We start from the raw sequence: 17,648 nt of genomic DNA, 5'->3' as shown, positions 1-17,648 counted from the left end.
ACAATTCTTTCACAGTAATATTTCAGGCACATAGTGACAATGAATGAAGGGCATTCCCACTACCAGTGTTGTCCTCCCTCCACCTCTGTTCCCAGCATGCATCCCACATCTTCCTCCTTTATCTCCCCCCATAATGCCAGTGCAACTATTCTCCCTTGTAAGTACTCTTAATTATGTCAACCCTGATCCTCAGGTGATTTATGTTAAACTCTGCTAATAAAAGTGGCAGGGAAAGCAGTAGAGAGTGAGAAGCTTGGCTCTCAGAAGTTTCATGGGGCTGTTCAATAGCCCCTTTAGCAGTTGACTCTGTCTTGTTCCTTTTGTAATGCCTTTGCTGCCGACCCACCCGTTCCATGTTTGGCACCAACACGAACATGACAAACACCATGAACTAACTGCAAGTGACTCAAAGCAAGCTGCAGGCAGCAGTTGTAACCACAGGGAAACCAACAAACCAGGAAACCCCAGAATTATCCCAACACAATACCATGCTATTGTAATGGCTATTGCTTTATAGTAGAGTTTGAAGTCGGGGAAGATGATTTCTTCCTTTTTCTTCTTTTGTTTTTGGGCCAAACCCAGTGTAACTCAGGGAGAGGCATTCTATTTCACCCACTAACTACCATGGTCATGACAGATGTTAGTGTAGTTATTTCTCTAACTGCACTCAGCACTCTTTGAGGATAGCTTCATATCCTCCAGTCCTTCCAGTCCTCATCTCTATTGTCTCTAGGTATTGTTATCATAGTATCTCTTACTTTTTAAATCCCACAGATGAGTGAGACATATTTGTCTATCTCTCTGACTTATAAAACGATGGGCATACAAGTTCTTAAAGAGATTACATTAAATCTTTTCCTCTGGAAAGGTTAGAGTGAGAGGATGAAGTCTGAGTGGTAAAAAAAAAAAGATTACATTAAATCTGTAAAAATGCTTTGGGAAGTATTGCCATTTTACTTATGTTAATCCTCTGAATTCATGAACTGGGTATATGTTTCCAATTCTTTGTGTCCTTATTAATTTTTGAAGCAGATTTTTGTAGTTTTCTTTGTAAAGGTCTTTAACCTCTTTAGTTAAGTTGATTCCAAGGAATTTGATTTTCTGAAGCAAAATTGTGACTGAAAACATACACTTTTTAGAATAACTATTTATTCTCTTTTATTATTAGCACATATTAAAGTCCTTAATATCAGAGCTGAAACTATAAGGTACATAGAGGAAAACATAGGCAAAACACTTCATCACATTGAAACCAAAGGCATTTTTAAAGATGCAACATCCCTGACCAAGTAGATAGAAGCAAAGATAAACAAATGGGACTTGATTAAACTAAGGGAATCTACACCTCAAAGAAAAAGGTGACTAGGATATAAAGACACAGAACAGAATAAACTATTAAATCAAAACCTATCTGATAATGGTTAATATACAAGACATATAAGTCACTGGTAGAGTTTAGCAAGGAAAAAACCTAACCCCATTCCAAAGTAGGAAGAATAAATGAACGAACATTTCTTAAAAAATACATATGGCCAAAAGGCACACGAAAAAATGCTCCACATCACTAATCATCAAGGAGATGAAAATCAAAATAACAATGTGATATCATCTCATACCACATAGACTGACACATATTACAAAAAAAAAGAACAACCAGTGATACCTGTATAGGGGGAATGGACTCTCATCTACTGATGCTAGGAATGTTGACTTATTCAGCCTTTTCAGAAAACAATTGGAGCATTACTGAAAAATCTAGAAATTGAGCTCCTAGATGATTCAGGAATATACTCATATGAATAAATTTTAGGACCCCAAAAGACAATTCTAGACAATCCTCTACATTATTATGTTCATCACAGCATTATTCATAGTAGCTAAATTTGGTACATCTACACAATGAAATACTACACAGCTGATCGAAAAAATGAAGTCATGAATTTTGCTTATACATAGATGGATATGGAAAATATGTTGAGCAAAATGAGTCCAGACAGAGCAAGCCAAAATAGAATAATCTCACTTACTTGTAGGATATAAAAATTAAGATAATATGGTAATAATATCCAGAGACGATAGAGATACATACAAGGAGGAAAAGGAACAGTCACTGTCAGAAGCTTGCTATAGATAGCGAAGGCACACATTTAGGGCACGGGAGGGATCACTATGGCAATCATAGCTGGAAATGATCAGTCATGACAAGAACTGGGTGCTAAAAGAGTATAATGTGATATCTATGATACCCCTTTCAAAAATATTGTATTGTCTAAAAGGAAAAAAGAGAGAGAAAGAGATAGAGGCATGTACTGCTATTTAAATATAAAATATAGAGTGTTGGTAGGTGAGGCCTTTCTTGGCTCTGCGCAGCACCTGTATCCCTTTGGCTTGCAGGTCTGTAAGTTGCAGTGTAATGGTGGAGAAATGACCTACAGGCAGACAGTTGCAGTTTCAGGAGTTATTCAGCTTTATTCCATGGCCCTAGCCACCATGTGCATATTCCTTGCATGGCCTCTATGCTAAGCCTTTTCTTGCAGCCTCATCTCACTGCCTTCCAGTCACCCTTCCAGCTTCTCCTCTTCCCCTGTCCTCCGGTGTGGGTGGGTCTGACCATCCAGGTAAGAGTAGCATATGGCATTGGGGGAGGGATAACAATGTGCTACAAAGACAGGCAGGGAAGGGCAGTGGGAGGTAGGGAGGGAAACAATGGAGGCATTAGTGACTAGAACTCTGCACTGGTGATGGGTGTTGTACATTGTATGAATGCAATTCGAACATTAAGAATTTTTTACTTAAATAAGCAACTAACTTATGAACAACCTTGAATCCTTGTGTTCAAATACAATTTTTTTTGTTATCTTGGGCCATAGTTAGCGGTGCTCAGGGATTAGCCCTGGCTCTGCCCTCAGAAATTGCTCCTGGAAAACTCAGAAGATCATGTGGGATGCCAGAGATCAAACCTGAGCTTATCCTGGCTTCTCGAAGGCAAATGTCCATGCTGTGCTATCACTCCAGCCCCTCAAAGAAAGGAATATATAAAAAATAAAATTTGATACATTTCACCAGTGAACCCATATGAACCAGAACGTTTATTCTTTGACAGATTCTTATATACCATTTCAATTTTCTTCCCTGTAATGGGCATGTTCAATTTTTATAATTCCTCTTCACTTTTGAGAGATTGAATATTTCTAATAATCTTCCATTTCTTCTAGATTTTCCATACTAATAGCTAAGTTTCAAGTAGCCTCATAATATGTTAAATATTTGTGAGTTTAAACGTTCCTGGCTGGAACCCACTTGCTGGGACCCTGAGCAGGCGGCCAGGGGTAACCCTGGGGACCGGAGGAAGGAGAGAGAAGGCTGTGGGGGGTGGGGGCAGCCAAGGCTGCATCTTGCCCTAAGGTTGGCCAAAAAGCCTACCACATGAAGCCATGTTGTCCCTGTGTTGCCTGCTGAAGCTTCTGACTCCCCAAGAGGATTTGCTTCCTAATTACTGGAAGCTGGAAGTTCAACAGTCCCCTCCATGCCCCCTGCAGGAACGGGAAAGCCTGGGGTCTCCTTTAAATTGTTCCTCACTGGAACCCACTTGCTGGAAACCTGAGCACCGGTCAGTGGTAACCTACCACTTCTGTGGCATTGACTTACTCCAAAGAGTGTTCCCAACACCCAGATGACTCAGCAACAACCTGCTTGCAGGGCAGATCGCTCCGCATCTAATGGTGTGCTGAAACTAGAGGATGCTCCGCATCAGCCTGACTTCGATGAAAGAAATGCAGAGAATCCAGAATCTTTAAATATAGGAACCTGATACCAACAACAGCTAAAGTGTGAAAAAGTTCCATTGACACCACGAAGAATGACTCTGGTTGCACAGACTCCTATGCCTGGAGCCCAGAGTCGGTCTTATGCCAATAAACTTCTGGGGTGAGGCCTTCTTGTAATCAGGCCAAAGATTTCTTTCCCGTTTTACCCGTATTTTTCTGGGCCTATGCAAACAATGGCGATTGCCACTGTCACACCTTTATTTAGTATTATTATATTAGTATTTTTAACACTTATCCTTTAAGAAAAAAAACAGTTTACTGAACTTTAAAACAAATAACTATAGTAGAATGCCTGTCTCGAATACAGGCAGGGGATTGGGAAAGAGGGAGGGAGCATTGAGAGGGGGGAATGCTACACTGGTGAAGGGAGATGTTCTGTTTGTGACTGTAACTCAACTATAATCATGTTTGTTATCATGGTGCTTAAATAAAAAAAATAAAGATATTATTAAAAAATAAAAAATATTTGTGACTTGTAATACCATTTGAATGTTTCTCTTTTTATTTCCTTTTCTTACACGAATCTATATTATGCTTTTGAGAAACAAGCTGCTGTTTTTGGTTGCATATATTTGTTTCCTGGTTTATATATTGTTAATAAATTCTCTGATTTTTATTTTATTCTACTACTTTCTCAGTTCCTTTGTTATTCCTTTCTCATATATTTCACATGTGTGTTTATGTTGATGATTGGACCTCATCATCTTCCTTCATTGTGGCCTACATTGCTATAAATTTGCTTCTTAGTATATATAGCTTTTGTGTACCTCATAGATCCTGACAGTTTCTTCATTAAAATTAGTTTCAAGGAATCTTTTTACTATTGCTTAATTTCTTATTTGATCTGACAGGTATTAAGCAGTGTTTAGTCCAGCTTAAAATGCCAAAAATTTCCACCTTTCTTTGGTTTAATTTCTACTATCACAGCATTTTTTAATAAAAGAGTAGTTTGTACTACTTATATATTTTGAATTTATATATATTAATTATGTCCTATTATGTGATCTATCCTGGAGTTTGTTCCCTATATGTTAGTAAGGAATTCATATTTGGCTTTTATAGTATGTAGGACACTGTGTATTTATTCATTAGTTTCAAGTCTTCTTGTTCTTAATGAGTGAGTTCTATCTTTACAGACATTCTGTCTCATTGAACATGGTGAAAATAAAGTGCTTAATTCTCCATTATTATTACAAATACATTAATATATTTATTATAAATATGTATTAATTATATATTAATCCTCCATTGTATTTCCTTATACTAATGTGTTTTTTGCTGACCCTTCATTTGGTGCATATATTTGTATGAGTTATTATATTTTTACTTATTTTTCTTAGCCAATAAGTAGTTCCATTATTATCTATAATTATGTTCTTTACATTAGTACTATAAACCTAATAAAATCATGTTTCCCCAGGCTCTTTTATCTACCAACTACCATTGTGTTAGTTTGATCACTTTCCATCTTTTCACTCTCTTTTGGAAAGTGTCATAAAGTAATTTAACTGATATGTTGAGATATATATCTATTCTATCTATTCTATATCTATGACTGTTTTGTTTTATTCTGTATATTCTTATATATTTATAAAAAGTGTTTTGCTTCAAAGGGGTAGTATTTTTAAAAAACATGAAAATTGGGGCCAGAGAGATAGCATGAAGGTAAGGCATTTGCCTTGCAATCAGAAGGACAGTGGTTCGAATCCCGGCATCCCATATAGTCCCCCGAGTCTGCCAGGAGCATTTTCTGAGCATAGAGCCAGGAGTAATCCCTGAGCACTGCCAGGTGTGACCCAAAAACCCAAAAAAAAAAAACCCATGACAATCAATTTTCATCTTTAAGATTAAAATTTCATAGTATTATGCAAACATATGAATAATTTTATTACTTAAGGAAGATGCTACAAGTAAAACATACTTTTATAAATATGCCCAGCACAATGAGTGTAAATGTGAGGGTTTGAGTACAGAGGAAGGTCTGTTCTTTCTAATGGGAAACAATAAAAAACAATTGCTAAGTGAGAAAATGTCCATTCAAATGTGCTTTCTAATTTTATGAGTACTTGAAAAAATTATTATTATTTATTATTAATTTACATATTAAACAGCCAATTTCCCTCTTTCCCCGCATCCATGCCTTTGCTGATTACATTGTTATTTTTTATGTGTGTCATTACTTGGTGTGGGCTATCTCATTTCTGTATTGATTTACATTTTCTGATGATTAGTGAAATAAAGCATACATTTCATATGTTATTTTTCCATTTGTATTTCTTCATTAAGAAAATTTTTATTAATTTATTTTCCCCATTTTTATTTGTTGACCTTTTTCTTTATAAGTTTTTACCAGTACTTTTTATTTTGGATTAATATTCTATCAAACTACTGGTGGGAAAATAACATCTACCAGTAAATGAGGTTTCAGATGTGAAGAAAAAATAGATGAATAAGTTTAGACAGAGAGTTGATAGTCTGAGGAGAGGGATGGCAAGCTCATCTAAGAATTCTTAATTTTTAATTACCAGAATGCCAGCACCCTCAGGGAATGCTCTGGTAGTGGCTGTCCTGTATTAACTCTTTTGAAATGCTACCTCTCCATAGGAAGACAATCCAGAAGTCTTTTCATTAGCTTCCTATTCCATACACCACCATTTTGAGACTTAAAGTCCCACTTAAGCTTTATTACATTAGGTAGGTTTTTGCCTCTTATCATCTGCCCTTCTTCTCAAGTTTATTTGCCCTGAACAATAAATATTGTACATGCATGACAATCGGGACTCTAACTTCACAAGACTGGGAGCTCACTGACCCCATGCTTTTTTTCTTATATCTGTTTTGTTTTTATAATCTTTGTTGTGTTCTTACTTCAGGTCCATTTATCTGGAGTTTATCCCAGAAGTGGGGTAATTTTTAATCTGTTCTTCATTTACTGTGAAGTGCAGAAGATTCTTTATTTTTTTCTCCTCGTTTTTGATAGAGCTAGATGTTGTTTTCTTGCAAAGAACTACCAATGCCTTATTTATTTTGATATTAATCTTTTATCAAATAGTGATTGGGTGAACATTTTCTTCCATTCCATGGGTCATTCTATCCTAGTCTTTGTATCCTATTCTCCATTTTACTTGACATGCAGAAGCTTCTTATTTCAAGGCAGTCCCATTTGTTTATATTTGCTTCTATTTACTTGGCTATTTGTGTTAAAACTCTTGAGTATGAACTAGCTTCAAATCTACAGAGTGTTCTGCCTACATTTTCCTCTATGTACTTCATCGTTTCAGGTACAATATCCATTTATGTTTCACTTTTGTTCATGGCATTGAAAAGAGTTTTAGCTTCACTTTTTTGCATGTATTAACCCGTTTTACCAACACCATTTTTTGAAGAGGGTTTCCTTGTTCCACTTTGTATTTCTTTTCTCTCTATCAAAGATTAGTTGATCATATAGTTGAGGGTCAGTTTTAGAACATTCAAGTCTATTTCATTGATCAGATGGTCTGTTTTATTCTAGTACCAAGCTGATTTAGTGACTACTGTTTGTACTGTTTGATATTGTGGAAAGTGATTCCTCCTATCTTCTTTTGACTAAGAATTGCTTTAGCTATTCTTGTAGGTTTATTATTCCATATGAATTTTAGAGTGTTTGATCTATTTCTTTCACAAATGTCATCTTTACCTTTATAGGGATTTAATTCAATCTGTAAAATGCTTTGGGAAGTATTATTATTTTAATGATATTAATCCTCCCAATCCATAAGGAGGGTATTTATTTTCATTTATTGTGTCTTTTATTTATTGAAGAAGTTTTGTAGTTTTCTTTGTATAGGTCTTTTTCATCTTTAGTTATGTTGAATCCAAGATACTTGATTTTCCAAGCACAATTGTGAATGGGATTGTTTTATAATATATATTTTTCTTCTTTATTTAATATAAAGTACATTAGAAAAAATAAATAAATATATAATTTATTTATTTGTCTTATCTTTGTTTCAATTATGAACACAACTGAGCAGTGTTTTGATCAGTTTTCAAGTGCTGGAAAATTTTTCCATTATTTTCTGCTTTTATAGCATTGTGGTCTAAAAAGTACATTGTAGCACATTGCATGATTTATATGTTTTTATTTTATGTATGCTTGCATTAGATCATTATATGTATGCTATTCTAGAGAAATTTCCATGTGCTTGTGGAATTTAATATAAATTCTTTGAAATTTTCATTTAATGTTTACTTATATATTTGAGTAATACACTAGTATGAGTTATATATAGCAGAAATATATATATAGCAGAAATTCTTTAGAAAATAATATGTATTTATTTTTTAAGCATAAAGGAGTCTACATACTTTCAAGAATCCCACTTCTTCTATCTCTTATCTAGATTCTTTAATATTCTGTCTCATTGATCTGTTGAGTAATGAAAGTGGATTGTTGAATATACTATCACTATTGTGGCTTAATTATTAAGCAAATAAGTATAAATGTGTTAACATTTATTTATGTAATAAAATAAAGCTTACCTATATACTCGAGTATAAGCTGACCTGAGTATATGCTGTCCCCCCTACTTTTACCCTAAAAACTGGGAAAACTTAGTGACTCAAGTAAAGCCAAGGTGAAAAATACAGCAGCCACTGGTAAATTTCAAAAATAAATATATATGCTCAGGTGTGACCCAAAAACAAAATAAAATAAAAAATAATATATATATATATACCCAAAACAATTACAATAATTGAAATCAGTAAATAAATAAACACATAAATACATGATTACATTTACAATACATGATTGTTTGCTATACTGTATAAATTAGCATACCACATTAACCATAGTATTTCATCAACTTTAATGAAGTGCATAAACCATTTAAGACAGTAAAGCATCCTTCCTTCCTTCCCTCCCTCCTTCCCTCCCTCCCTCCTTCCCTCCCTCCCTCCTTCCCTCCCTCCCTCCTTCCCTCCTTCCCTCCTTCCTTCCCTCCTTCCCTCCTTCCCTCCTTCCCTCCTTCCTTCCCTCCTTCCCTCCCTCGTTCCCTCCTTCCCTCCCTCCTTCCCTCCTTCCCTCCCTCCTTCCCTCCTTCCCTCCTTCCTTCCCTCCTTCCCTCCTTCCTTCCCTCCTTCCTCCCTCCCTCCCTCCCTCCCTCCCTCCTTCCTTCCTTCCCTCCTTCCCTCCTTCCCTCCTTCCTTCCTTCCTTCCTTCCTTCCTTCCTTCCTTCCTTCCTTCCTTCCTTCCTTCCTTCCTTCCTTCCTTCCTTCCTTCCTTCCTTCCTTCCTTCCTTCCTTCCTTTTCTTTCTCACCCTTTCTTTTGTCACACCCTACAGCGCTCAGGGGTTACTCCTGGCTAAAAACATTAAAAAAAAAAAAAGAAAAAAAAAGAAAAAAAAAGACAGTAAAGCATTGTAAAGAAATGGTTAAAAATCCTGAATCTTTATACTGCAAAACCCCTGCTTATAAGGATTCAGGGTTTATAAATATTTATTTACATGAATTTACTGCCCTAAATGGGTTTTTCACTTAATTAAATGTGCCATCGAATATTGTGGGTTAAATAGTTCAGTGCCATATGGTTTATTTCAGCCACGTCCCTCTTCAGCTCAACTGTGACTTGTGGATTGAGCTGAAGCACTGCCCCTTCCAGCAGAGGGCAGAAAACTACAGGAAACAATGTGCATTTGATTCAGTGTGTATGTACCGAATCAATTAACCTGTATGACCCAAGTATAAGCTGAGTTTGGGTTTTCGGCACAAATTTTGTGTGGCAAAACTCAGCTTATACTTTAGTATATATGGTAGTTTAATATTCTATCATAAAATGCTTTAAAATTAATCAATCTTTATAATAGTTTAATACTTTATATAACCCTCTATTACAATAAGCAAAGTACTATATTGTACTCAATTTACATTTATGCTTCCATTCAGGGGTCCTCAAACTTTTTAAACAGGGGGCCAGTTCACTTTCCTTCAGACTGTTGGAGGGCCAGATTATAGTAAAAACAAAAATTATGAACAAATTTCTATGCACACTGCATATATCTAATTTAGAAGTGAAGAAACAAAATGGGAATAAATACAAAATGTGGCCCGCGGGTCGTAGTTTGAAGACCCCTGCCTAAATTATATGCTCATTTAGAGAGTGTCTTGTTTTTATTAGTTATTTAATTTATATTAATATTTATTTATTATTTTGTTTTCAGGTTAGTAAATGAGACTATTCTGTGCTTAAAGAATTTTCCTTAAGGGGGACGGGAAGGGAAAAAAAAGAATTTTTCTTGAAGATTGAATAATATAAATGATCTTTGTAACTTTTTAAAATAATTTTTATTATTTAAACCTTATCTGGTTTCGGAGTTGTCTTAATAATGTGGTTAAAGTTCTTTTTGTTTTGATTTTGAGCTTCACTTGGTAATGCTCATGGATCACTCCTGGCAGGTTCTTGAGATCATATGGAGTGCCAGAGAGCATATCTGGGTTGGCCAAATTCAAGGCAAATTACTTATCTTCTGTACTATCACTCTGGCCCCGTGCCTTAATACTGTGTTCAGAATGGGGAAAAAATTTTTCTTGAACCCAACTTAAATTCTAAGTTATTCCTTTTTGATGAAGGCCTAAATAGAGTAATGTTATTCATTATTAGGACATAGCAAGGTAGCCTCTGAAGTCCTTAGATTTAAAATAAGTTATTAAAACAATTCAAGAAAACACCCCAATCACAAGTGTGGTCCTTTTCTGTTATTTTGTTGGTTGCTTAAATACCTCTATGAGATATTCACTAGTTTAGATATTTAATGTAATAATCATGCTAAGACCAGAGAAGACCATAGAATTCGGTAAAAGGTATTTGGAATGATGTTGTTTTACAAATGGGTTCACAATATTTTTCAAATTAATTTCAGATTTAGTTATTTTGGCTTTGTAGTTAATATACTACTATCGATAATTAACTCTTAGGGTCATTTTGATGTAGATTTGAATTAATAATTTAGATGCATATTTTTATTTTCTTTCTAAGTTTCATGTCTAATGTGGTATTGTATTTTTAAATAAATGTTTAATAAAGAACAGTGATTTTCAAGAATTTAGGTTGAGTTTTCTTTTTCTCTTTTTTTTATTTAAACAACTTTATTACATACGTGATTGTATTTGGTTTCAGTCATGTAGAGAACACCACCCATCACCAGTGCAACATTCCCATCACCAATGTCCCAAATATCCCTCCTCCCCACCCGACCCCATCTGTACTCTAGACAGGCTTTCATTTTCCCTCGTACATTCTCCTTATTAGGATAGTTCAATACGTAGTTATTTCTCTAACTAAACTCATCCCTGTTTGTGGTGAGCTTCATGAGGTGAGCTGTAACTTCTAGCTCTTTTCTCTTTTGTGTCTGAAAGTTATTATGCAAGAATGTCTTTCATTTTTCTTAAAAACCCATAGATGAGTGAGACCATTCTGCATATTTCTCTCTCTCTCTCTCTCTGACTTATTTCACTCAGCATAATAGATTCCATGTACCTCCATGTATAGGAAAATGTCATGACTTCATCTCTCCTGACAGCTGCATTATATTCCATTGTGTATATGTACCACAGTTTCTTTAGCCATTTGTCTGTTGAAGGGTATCTTGGCTGTTTCAAGAGTCTTGCTATGGTAAATAGTGCTGCAATGAATATAATGTAAGGAAGGGATTTTTGTATTGTATTTTTGTGTTCCTAGAATATATTCCTAGGAGTGGTATAGCTGGGTCGTATGGGAGCTCGATTTCCAGTTTTTGGAGGAATCTCCATATTGCTTTCCATAAAGGTTGAACCAGACGATATTCCCACCAGCAGTGGAGAAGAGTTTCTTTCTCTCCATATCCCTGCCAACACTGCTTGTTCTCATTTCTTGTGATGTGTGCCAATCTCTGGGGTGTGAGTGGTACCTCATAGTTGTTTTGATTTGCATCTTCCTGATGATTAGTGATGTGGAGCATTTTTTCATGTGTCTTTTGGCCATTTGTATTTCTTCTTTGTCAAAGAGTCTGTCCATTTCTTCTCCCCATTTTTGATTCGATTAGGTGTTTTTTATTTCTTGTAAAGTTCTGTCATTGCCTTGTATATTTTGAAGATTAGCCCCTAATCTGATGGGTATTGGATGACTAGTTTCTCCCGCTCAGTGGGAGGGTCTTGTATCCTGGGCGCTATTTCTTTTGAGGTACAGAAGCTTCTCAGTTTAAAATATTCCCATCTGTTAATCTCTGCTTTCACTTGCTTGGAGAGTGCAGTTTCCTCTTTGAAGATGCCTTTAGTCTCAATGTCCTGGAGTGTTTTACCTATGTGTTGTTCTATATATTTTATGGTTTCGGGTGTGATATCAAGGTCTTTAATCCATTTGGATTTTACCTTCGTACATGATGTTAGCTGGGGGTCTAAGTTCAATTTTTTGCAAGTGACTAGCCAGTTGTGCCAACATCACTTGTTGAAGACGCTTTCTTTGCTCCATTTAGGATTTCTTGCTCCTTTATCAAAAATTAGGTGACTGTAAATCTGGGGAACATTCTCTGAGTATTCAAGCCTATTCCACTGATCTGAGGGCCTGTCTTTATTCCAATACCATGCTGTTTTGATAACTATTGCTTTGTAGTACAGTTTAAAGTTGGGGAACGTAATTCCTCCCATATTCTTTTTCCCAATGATTGCTTTAGCTATTCGAGGGTGTTTATTGTTCCAAATGAATTTCAAAAGTGCCCGATCTACTTCTTTGAAGAATGTCATGGGTTTCTTTAGAGGGATCTCATTAAATCTGTACAATGATTTGGGGAGTATTGCCATTTAGTGATGTTAATCCTGCCAATCCATGAGCAGAATATGTGCTTCCATTTCCACGTGTCCTCTCTTATTTCTTGGAGCAGACTTTTATAGTTTTCTTTGTATAGGTCCTTCACATTTTTAGTCAAGTTGATTCCAAGATATTTGAGGTTGTGTGGCACTATTGAGAATGGGGTTGTTTTCTTAATGTCCATTTCATCCTTATTACTATTGGTGTATAGAAAGGCCATTGATTTTTGTGTATTAATTTTGTAGCCTGCTACCTTGCTATATGAGTCTATTGTTTCTAGAAGCTTTTTCATAGAGACTTTCATAGAGACTTTTGCAAACAGCAAAAGCTTGACTTCTTCCTTTCCTATTTGGATTCCCTTGTATGGAATTGTTATTTATCTCATCTTCCGCAGCACCAATTCTATTCTCAGCTTCTGTTACCCTGTCCCAGAGCTTATCCATTTTGTCATTCAGTTCATTTACTGAGTTTTTCAGGCCTGTTAGTTGACATGTTATTTCAGTTTTGAGTTTTGTGATTTCTGTCTTCATATTTTCTTGGTTCTTATTAGTGTTCTGTTCAACTCGATGCATGGTTTCTTTGAGTTCTTTGAGCATCTTCCATATTGCTTGTCTAAAGTCCTTATCTGAGAGGTTGATTAGTTGGTTGGTCATTATCTGGTCATCAGAATTGTCATCTTCATTCTCTATGTCTGATGCTGGCCTGCATTGTTTCCCCATTGTCACACTTGTATTGTGGGTTTTTCTATGTGATGTGGTGGTATTCATTGGCTATATGATTTATGCAGCCACACTCCTCTGCCTCTATCCTTTCTGGGTGAGTCGACTTGCCTCCAATGGAGGCGAGTCCTCCGTGGATGAAGTCTCTCACAGGATCAAATCTTAGGCCTGAGCACACAGCAGAGAAGACAGTCCGGAGAGAAATGCTGGGCTTCAGTGATCCAGCACAGTTCTTAGTGTGATGTTTTTTTCTTGTTGCGATGGTGTTCTTTCCTTAGAAAGAGCACATGGCCATGTAGCGAAGCAGAGCGGCTATGCTCTTCTGGAGCCTCTTTTCGGCCCACTCCCAAGAGTTTCATGCAACAGGACAGGAGATAGACACACACAGGCAGCACTCACAATTTTTCACATTTGGGCCCCACTGGGCAGGCATAGTTTCATAGATTTTCCCAGCCTGATGTCACAAACAGGGGACCTGGCTTCTGAAAAGTACTGCTTATAGCCGGTTTTCACATTATGAAGCAGTTCCTTGGCGTTCCCACCCTAGAATGAGCTTCTGGGAGAGTGAGTTTTCTGGAGCCTCTTTTCGGCCCACTCCCAAGAGTTTCACGCGACAGGTCAGGAGACAGAGACACACAGGCAGCACTCACAATTTTTCTGATTGTTGAGTTTTATATGTATGGCATTTTAACACCGATACAACCATTAGTGTCATTTTTCTTTCACCTGTGTTGCCAAGTACCCACCAAACCCCACGCCATCACCTTGATAGGTATATTTCTTAGGTGTGTTCTTGTGGTTTGCAGCTCATATTTTCAGTGTTGATGGCTCTGTGATCTGGATATGTATTATACTTCTCTATATCACTGAACGTACCTAAAGCACTTGAAATCTCATCCTGCATTGCAGTGTAAGTTTTAATGTTTTCAGATACTTTCTTAAGCAAAGAAACACCATTAAAAATGAAAGTATAATTTGGTGTTTGCTTGTGTGATGATTATGGCAATAAAGTTCTTAAAGCAAGGGTTTTCTTTTCCAAACCATAGCAAGTCGATGAAAACCAACTTCTAAATGGGATCCATGCTTGGAAAGAAAACATGGAAAGAGATATAAAGATATAGTAGATCCCAAGAAAGAGTTTGGCAATTAAATACCTACTGTTATTTGTAAGTAGAAAAGCAGAACTGGTTGTAAACTTTTAACATATGTGGTCATGTAATGTGATTATTTAAAAATAAAGGAAGAATATTTTTGAGCCGTAACTTAATTAACAACTGTTTAACCTTTCTGTTCATAATAGTAGTAACTTTTTCCTATTCATAAAAAGAGGGTAATATAAAATGAGAATCTATTATCAGTTAGCAATATGATTATTATATTATATATAGATTCTATGTATAACACATATGTACACATAGCACATCTAATTCAAAACAAAGTTTTGTAAACATCACTATATTGTATGAATCTAACACATTAAGGGTTTTCTTTTGAACCGAGCTTTAGAAAATGCTTTTATTACCTATTATAAAATACTAAAATTATATTTATTTATAATTTCTTGGTATACAATAATTATTTTCTATGGCCAAGGAAGAATGGGTGCAATCCTGATATTTGCAACATAGAGAAAATTAGAATTTTCTAAATGCTGGTCTACATGGAAGTGTGAGATAGGGAGAAATATTCTCACGTAACATGTCCTCTACTGAGGTCTACATAGGGGTAAATACCCTTATAGTAACCTGAGATTATTTTAAGAAAGCCACATATGTACATCATGTAAATGGGAGCATAAGGCAGGAGACTAACAAGACACAAACACAAACAGAAGTAAGAAGTGAAAAAATAAATCATAGAGGTTACCAAGAAAACAAAACAGTGAGAAAAGGTTGAGAAATGCTGAGGGTGTTAACAATAATTATTGTACAATTCAATTAATTATAATGGAAAGAGTCCCAGCAAATCCCACTTTAACTTAAGCCTGAGGACTTCTACATTATATATTGTAAGCCATTGGGGAAAACTTCATATTTTGGTGAAAATAAATTTTACAACAACCACATTTTTGCTATTTAAAAATTGTGGACTAGTTTGCTCTTTTTACCAGATTCATTCATTTTCCAGAGACCTATAAATTAGCAACACCTAATCGATTATTTAAATGTGATTAAGAAACTTGATATTTGCATTTTAGCTGACTTGGCATGCCCACCTTATTAAAGCCATCATTAATTTCATATGAACACGTATTGAGATGCATCACTAAAAGTGCCTTTAATGACTGTTATCACTGCTGGTATATCCCGGAAAATCATCAGTGCTTTCCCCCTGGTTGGCTGATGTACTAGTTTTATCATTGACATCTAGTAGGTTTTGCATTTCAGCCAACTTGTTTTCCAGGATTCTGGGGTTTACCAATTCACGCTTCTGCATGGCTATGGAGTGTTGTGACTTCTTAAATCTGTCTCGAGTGAATTTCTTGCCAGAAAGAGTCTTTTCAGTATTTCCTTGACATATCTCAGAAGCAGAGGCTGATCTTTCTCTTGCAAAAGATGATGGAAAAAATGACCTTCTTCTAGAGATGTTTCTCTGTAACAGAAGAAAATAAAATACAGTTTATCAGCTTGGAGATATTTCCAAATAACAATATACTTTTAGATAAGTAAAATAAACTAATTTTTCTGCTTTTAAGGTACCAAGCAATAGCTAAGCAGTAGGGCTTTTGCTTTGCACATAGCCGACTGAGAATCAATCTGGGTTCAGTCCCCAGCATCCCATATTGTCTCACGATCTTGCCAGGAGCGATTTCTGAGCACAATTCCAGGAGTAACCCCTGAGTGCTGCCGAGTGTGGCCCCAAAACTTAAATAAATAAAATAGATATCAGGAGATATTTCTTCCCTGTATCAACAGTATAGGAAAGCCCCAATACCAGCACCAATCTCTCAAAACCAAGACAAATATAAATGAAGCCATACTGCTAACAAGGCCCCTTCTCTTCCACTCCGTTGGTCCTGTCTCATGTGTGACTGTGTCTGTGTCCTTCTACCAAGAAGTACCTGCTTCATCACCCACCTTTCAAATGCAAAACCCCTTCAACTTTTAACCCTGTCAACCCCATTAATTCTAAGTGATACTAGTTTAAAAATTTTGCCTAACAAACCTTCAAAAGTGTTCTCTGTGTAAATTGGATTATTGGACATTTATCTGCATGGACACTGAAAATGCATTTTAGAGCACATAAATGATCAGATTAACAGATTGTAGGGATGAATATTGTGCTGGGTATAAAGAAACTCCATATCTCAAACAATTCTGGATATAAGGTTCAAGTCAAATTGTCCACAAACTTTTAAGAACAAAGAAAAAAGACAAATTCACATGCTCTAGCAGAGACACTATTTGCAGCAAGTCGCTGATTTTAGAAACTTAAATCTATTCTCCATGCAATGACCATGGAATTAAGGGAATCCCTGGAATAATAGGAACTATTTATTCAACCGAAATTTGAGTTGTTGCAGGCTATCAAAGTCATCAAATGGAATTGTAGAAAGTAAAATAATGCAATAGCCAGCCACAGTAACAGAATTTAATATGCGAAGGATAACATCAGTGATCTTAAAGGTCACTTACATTATTATTATTATTATTATAATATAATTATTAGCCATTGCCAATAATGAAGTGAAAAAAAAGAAAGAAATGGTGAAGAGTGTATTTGGGACACTTCAGAGACAGTTTTGGACTCCATTGAGAGTGCCACTCTAGCACGGCAGACTCTCATGTTTGCCAAACAGAGCCCTTGAAAGGAGGTACCCTGTCAGCCAATACACCCCTTCACCCCAGAAGGAAAGAGAGATGTTCGTCTTTTAGAGCAACCCTCTGGCATGTCACACTGAAGCCCACCTCCAGTGTTCCCCCTTACTCACATACGTCACATTCCCCAGTCACCCCAGTCACATAAGTCAAGTCCACAAACCTGACTTGCTTCATTCATCTCCGGCTAGTAAAGCCATCCCTTTCTATTTGATTCATCTTCCCTTACATGTAAATCCTATTAACTGTGTAACTGTTTAAACACTCCTTCTTCCTGATAATAAGGCAAGATGACTCACAGCAGTATCTCCCATCCCTGCTTTCCATCCCACCCTAAGCTGGCCTGATTGAGGTTGTGAACTTGCTCACGATCTAACACCACCAACTTACATCATTCACATCTTTTAAAGAAGAGAAGAGGAAATTTGTGATAGATAACCAGCAAAAAGAATAATCTTCAGA

This window comes from Suncus etruscus, chromosome X, assembly GCF_024139225.1.
Source record: "Suncus etruscus isolate mSunEtr1 chromosome X, mSunEtr1.pri.cur, whole genome shotgun sequence".
NCBI lineage: Eukaryota > Metazoa > Chordata > Mammalia > Eulipotyphla > Soricidae > Suncus > Suncus etruscus.
This window is presented reverse-complemented; position numbering follows the sequence as displayed.